Genomic DNA, 6,442 nt, shown 5'->3' with positions numbered 1-6,442 from the left:
AACATCCTTATAGACTATCTAGTCTTCGATGATGTTGCAGCTACGGTTCTTGAAGAAGAAAGTCGGCGCAAGAACAAGGAGGACAGACAAGTCAATCTGCAACAGGCAAAGGCGTTAACGGTGATGAGAGGAAGGTTAACAGAACGTGGCCAAAGCAGTGGTCGTGGTAGATCAAAATCAAGTAAGAAGAATTTAAAGTGTTACAACTGTGGAAAGAAGGGTCACCTGAAGAAAGATTGTTGGAATTTACCTCAGATTTCCAATCCTCAAGGAAATGTTGCAAGTACCTCGGATGATAGAAGTGCTCTCTGTTGCGAAGCATCAATAGCCAGGGAAGGCAGAAAAAGGTTCGCGGATATATGGCTTATAGACTCGGGAGCCACATATCACATGATCTCAAGGAAAGAATGGTTCCATCATTATGAACCAATCTCAGGAGGATCTGTGTACAGCTGCGACGATCATGCCTTGGAGATTATCGGCATTGGAACCATCAAGCTGAAGATGTACGATGGAACAGTCCAAACTGTTCAGGATGTGCGGCACGTGAAGGGCTTGAAGAAAAATCTATTATCCTATGGAATATTGGATAATAGTGCAACCAAGATTGAAACATAGAAAGGAGTCATGAAGATTTTCCAAGGAGCGCTTGTGGTGATGAAAGGGGAGAAAATAACTGCAAATCTATACATGCTGAAGGGAGAGACTTTGCAAGAAGCAGAGGCATCGGTTGCCGCATGTAGTCCAGACTCTACGTTGCTATGGCATCAGAAACATGGGCACATGTCAGAACAAGGAATGAAGATTCTTGTGGAGCAAAAGCTACTTCCGGGGTTAACAAAGGTATCACTTCCTTTGTGTGAGCATTGTATAACAAGTAAGCAACATCGTCTTAAATTCAGCACATCAAATTCTAGAGGCAAGGCTGTTCTAGAATTGGTTCACTCTGATGTGTGGCAAGCACCGGTTCCATCCCTAGGAGGGGCAAAGTATTTTGTCTCATTCATCGACGATTACTCTAGGAGATGCTGGGTGTACCCTATCAAGAGAAAGTCAGATGTGTTTGCGACTTTCAAAGCCTTCAAAGCACGGGTGGAACTTGATTCAGGGAAGAAGATCAAGTGTTTCAGGACAGATAATGGAGGGGAATATACAAGTATCAAGTGTTTCAGGACAGATAATGGAGGGGAATATACAAGTGAGGAATTTGATGACTTCTACAAGAAGGAAGGCATCAAAAGGCAGTTCACGGTGGCATACACTCCTCAACAAAATGGAGTGGCAGAGCGGATGAACAGAACCTTGCTGGAAAGGACAAGAGCAATGTTGAGGGCTGCGGGCTTAGAAAAATCATTCTGGGCAGAAGCAGTCAATACCGCCTGTTATTTGGTGAATCGAGCTCCATCAACTGCAATCGAGCTGAAGACACCAATGGAGATGTGGACTGGTAAGCCTGTTGATTATTCAAACCTCCATATATTTGGAAACATTGTGTATGCAATGTACGATGCCCAGGAAATTACAAAGTTGGATCCGAAGTCCAGGAAATGTAGATTCTTGGGGTATGCTGATGGAGTAAAGGGGTATCGCTTGTGGGATCCCACTGCCCACAAAGTTGTCATCAGCAGGGATGTTATCTTTGTAGAGGACAGGCTACAAAGAGGAGAAGTTGATGATAGCACGGAAAAAGAAAAGCCAGAAACTACTCAGATACAGGTAGAGGAGGAATTTGAACAAGATTCTTCTGAAGCAGAACCGGCGCACGAGGAACCAGAACCAGAACGCTCTAGAGCTCCAACAACTCGTCAATCAGACCGTGAAAGAAGACGTCCCACTTGGCACTCAGATTATGTTATGGAAGGGAATGTTGCATACTGCCTTCTAACAGAGGATGGTGAGCCATCAACCTTTCAGGAGGCGATAAACAGCTCAGATGTTTCTCAATGGACGGCAGCAATGCAGGAAGAAATAGAAGCTCTCCATAAAAATAATACATGGGAACTTGTGCCACTACCACAAGGAAGGAAGCCAATTGGTAACAAATGGGTCTTCAAAATCAAAAGGAATGGTGACGATCAAGTGGAGCGGTATCGTGCAAGACTGGTGGTGAAGGGATATGCTCAGAAAGAAGGTATTGATTTCAATGAAATATTTTCACCTGTGGTTCGACTAACAATAGTTCGTGTAGTTTTGGCGATGTGTGCTACATTCAACTTACATCTAGAGCAGCTAGATGTGAAAACGGCTTTTCTTCATGGAGATCTTGAAGAAGAGATATATATGCTCCAGCCTGAAGGATTTGAAGACAAAGAGAATCAGAACTTGGTTTGCAGGTTGAACAAATCTCTGTACGGTTTAAAGCAGGCGCCAAGGTGTTGGTATAAGAGATTTGATTCCTTCATCATGTGCCTTGGATACAACAGACTGAATGCAGACCCTTGTGCATATTTCAAGAGGTTTGGAAAAGATAACTTTGTTATATTGCTGTTGTATGTAGATGACATGTTGGTCGCAGGCCCCAACAAAGATCACATTGATGAATTGAAGGCACAACTGGCTAGGGAATTCGAAATGAAAGACTTGGGACCAGCAAACAAGATTCTAGGGATGCAAATTCACCGAGACAGAGGTAATAGGAAGATTTGGCTTTCTCAAAAGAATTATTTAAAGAAAATCTTGTCACGTTTCAGCATGCAAGATTGTAAGCCAATTTCTACCCCTCTTCCTATTAATCTCAAAGTATCCTCAAGTATGAGTCCTAGCAATGAAGAAGGGAGGATGGAGATGTCTCGAGTACCGTATGCATCAGCGGTGGGGAGTCTAATGTTCGCTATGATATGTACAAGACCAGATATTGCGCAAGCAGTGGGAGTAGTTAGTCGGTACATGGCGAATCCAGGCAGAGAGCATTGGAACTGTGTGAAGAGGATCCTAAGATACATCAAGGGGACCTCAGATGTTGCATTATGTTATGGAGGATCAGACTTTCTTATCAACGGGTATGTGGATTCTGACTATGCAGGGGATTTGGATAAAAGTAAATCTACGACAGGATATGTGTTCAAAGTTGCTGGTGGAGCTGTAAGTTGGGTTTCAAAACTGCAAGCAGTTGTGGCTACGTCAACAACAGAAGCAGAATACGTAGCAGCTACACAAGCCAGTAAGAAAGCAATTTGGTTGAAAATGCTATTGGAGGAACTCGGGCACAAACAAGAGTTTGTCTCTTTGTTTTGTGACAGTCAGAGTGCCTTGCATCTAGCAAGGAATCCTGCATTTCATTCAAGGACGAAACACATACGAGTGCAGTACCATTTCATCCGAGAGAAGGTGGAAGAAGGGACAGTAGATTTGCAGAAAATCCATACCACGGACAACGTAGCAGATTTCCTAACAAAGGTAATCAATGTTGATAAGTTTACTTGGTGTCGATCTTCCTGTGGCCTGATAGAGACGTAAGCGACATGGAAAGTGCAAGGTAGAAAGAATGGTGTGAAGATATGATTGTTACAATCTAATCTTCAAGTGGGAGATTGTCGGCAAATGGAGTTGGCAGCAGCCACAAATTAGGCAAGCATGCAACAATTGACAAAGATTAGGCAAGTCAAAAGGAGTTAGGCACCTACCAAAATATTTATTATTTGGTCCCTAAACTTTGGACTAACTACAAAATGACCCCTATTCCTCAACTATAAATAGGGAGGTTATTTGTCATTCTTGTCATCCCAAATCATTCTATTCTTCCCTCATATACTAGAGATATTAGAGAGTTTGTTGAGTGTATTTCTCCTTCCTAGCAAGAGAGAATTATCCTTGTTTTCTCCTTGTTAGTTAGAGAGTGGTTGTAACTCCTATTTTCTCATAGTGAAATTCTTCTACCCTTGCCCGTGGTTTTTACCCTAATTTGTTTAGGGGGTTTCCACGTAAAATCTGTGCCTCATTTATTTTTCTTTCTCAAATTATTGTTGCAATCTGATCTATCCCACTTCCGCGGGCGCAACAGGTTCCATGGCTTTGTAAGGAGCAACTCAGCCTTAAACCCACAGTTTTGCAGCTAAAAGGGATGCAATCGGACAAGGTTGAAGAAGCAATGGGCGCACGTATTTGGAAGAAAAGAGATCCTTCCAAATTATTTATGTAATTGAGCTGCTACTACGATCTGTGATAAGAAAACTTGATTTACATATTTTACTTTTTAAAAGACATTTGCAATGGTTGCTAAATATATATTTTTTATCGCTATAATCTATTTTATTATATAAAAACAAACCAAATAAGAAACATGAGTCCACCAACATTCAAACCAACTCAGGTGGTGTTGTTCTCACAAGAAATATCTCAGGTTGAAAGGTTAACAGACTCTGATGTCCTTGTGGTGGTCTAGTAGCACCGATTGCACCCAGAAGTGATATTATAACAGAGTCAATAGTACAAAAAAAAAAAAACAAACAAACAAACAAACTCTGATGTCCTTTTTCACTCAGTATACAAAAACTGTGTATATAGTACAATCTCTATTTATAGTGAAGGTAAAACTAACAAAGCTGAAATCTAGCGATGTAATGCTCCATGTACTGCCCCACGTAATGCTGCCACATGACAAACCAACCTATAACATTGCTTTCTAAACTAATTTTGGCTTGACTTGGTTTTATCAACAATAATATTATTATTATAATAGTATCATATACAAATTTTTCGATTTAATTATGTTAAAAGTGACAATTTTAATTCATTATTTATTGATTTTGTTAAAATTAAAAATTTATTTTAAATTTATAAATTATTAAAGAACATATTAGTTATTTTGCAAACTCTTTTCAAATTTTCTCCATGAATTTTCATATATACACTACTCGATCTTATCGTAAAAGTGTAAAACTCTCGCTAAATACTTGTCTATTTTGATTGAGGAGAAATTTGAGAAGCAAAAAATGAAAAGCTTGTAGAATAGACGCATATTTGTTGAAAAAGTCCATGCAGCTTTGAACGATATATAGTTGGCAAAAAAATTGATTGAAATGATTCTCGAGTTTGATCGTAACCTATAAATTAAATGGTTCCCGGCCCCCTTATGGCTTGCACCATCTATAAATATCTTTTGCTCCCCAATTTTCATAAGTCTTGTCTTAGGATAATCTTCGGGAGACTTTAAGTTGTTGACATCTTGAATGATGCTTTCATCTTGAGCAGTAGGGAGAAAAACTATTGCTATTGATGGCTTGGCGTTCCAAAGTGTCATCTTGGTTTTTCTGTAATTCTTCACTCACATCAATCAACAGTTGTAAATCAGAATATTTAATGTCTAAAACACAACCATCGTCGTAAATATTATTTTGGCCATGAAGTGTTTGTTTGGCCATGAATGCATCCAAGATAGAATCAAACCACCCCAAAGCTTGGAAGGTGTAACCCTCATCCTTGATGTATAGAAACCAATACGCATCGGTGAATAATATTTTCCATAATAAAAATAAAAAAAATTAAATTTTTTTAATGTGTTTTCCACTCCTTTTCATCCTTCCTTTTTTTTTTTTTTTTTTTGGATTCTTTCCACTGTTGTTTTTTCCACTAACAAAATAACAACTTAAAAGATTACAATTATTGAAGTACACACAATGAAATTACTAAAGAAATTAAGTTGTGGTTGCGGGTAAAGATTGTGGTTGATTGGATGATGTTGGCCGAATGGTGAGCAAAGTAGCCTAATGTGGAAGTGCAATGATCCGATCCCTAGACTTGAGGAAAGGTGAGTTGGATTTTTTTTTTTTAACGGATGCAACAAGAAAATAAAAATATAAAAAGATATGGGATACTGTCACCGATAGAATCAATGAAAGCACAACTTGTTATGTGATGCCTCTACAAATTCTCTCAATAAAAGCACCAATGTTATTCATTAAAATTTAGTACGCAGCAGAAGATACCTTTCGAGCAGGCTTCTGACTCCTAACAGTATTCGAATCACGACAAACTCCAATTTCACACTTGGAGTTGTAAAAACTCCAAAAAGAATAACTAAAATAGTAGAATAACAATATATTTTTCTGCTTCCCATCTTCATATACAATATACCTATTTATACTAAATTACAGTACATATATAATAATTAACATACTAAAATTACACTAATTATACATAATTTTCTCCTACTAATCTACATTCAATCATCTTCCCTATCCTTTCAAGCGTTCTTCTAAATAAGTCACCAATAATTGATTTTTCCCTTTGTATGCGTGTCAATTTCCTAGTTTTCTATGTATCCTATAGCTGCATGGTTTCTTCATCTCTTCAATAAATTAAATATAAATAATTGTTGTTCAATTCCTTCCCATGGGATAAAGATAAGATAAGGCTGAGGTGGAGACTAATATCCTCATGATCAGGATGCCAATAAAGCAAACTCTATGAGAGCGCGGACTAGATCTCCTAGGCACCGACTAGT

Source organism: Ipomoea triloba, chromosome 15 (assembly GCF_003576645.1).
Source record: "Ipomoea triloba cultivar NCNSP0323 chromosome 15, ASM357664v1".
Lineage (NCBI taxonomy): Eukaryota > Viridiplantae > Streptophyta > Magnoliopsida > Solanales > Convolvulaceae > Ipomoea > Ipomoea triloba.
Note: the sequence above shows the minus strand (reverse complement) of the source record.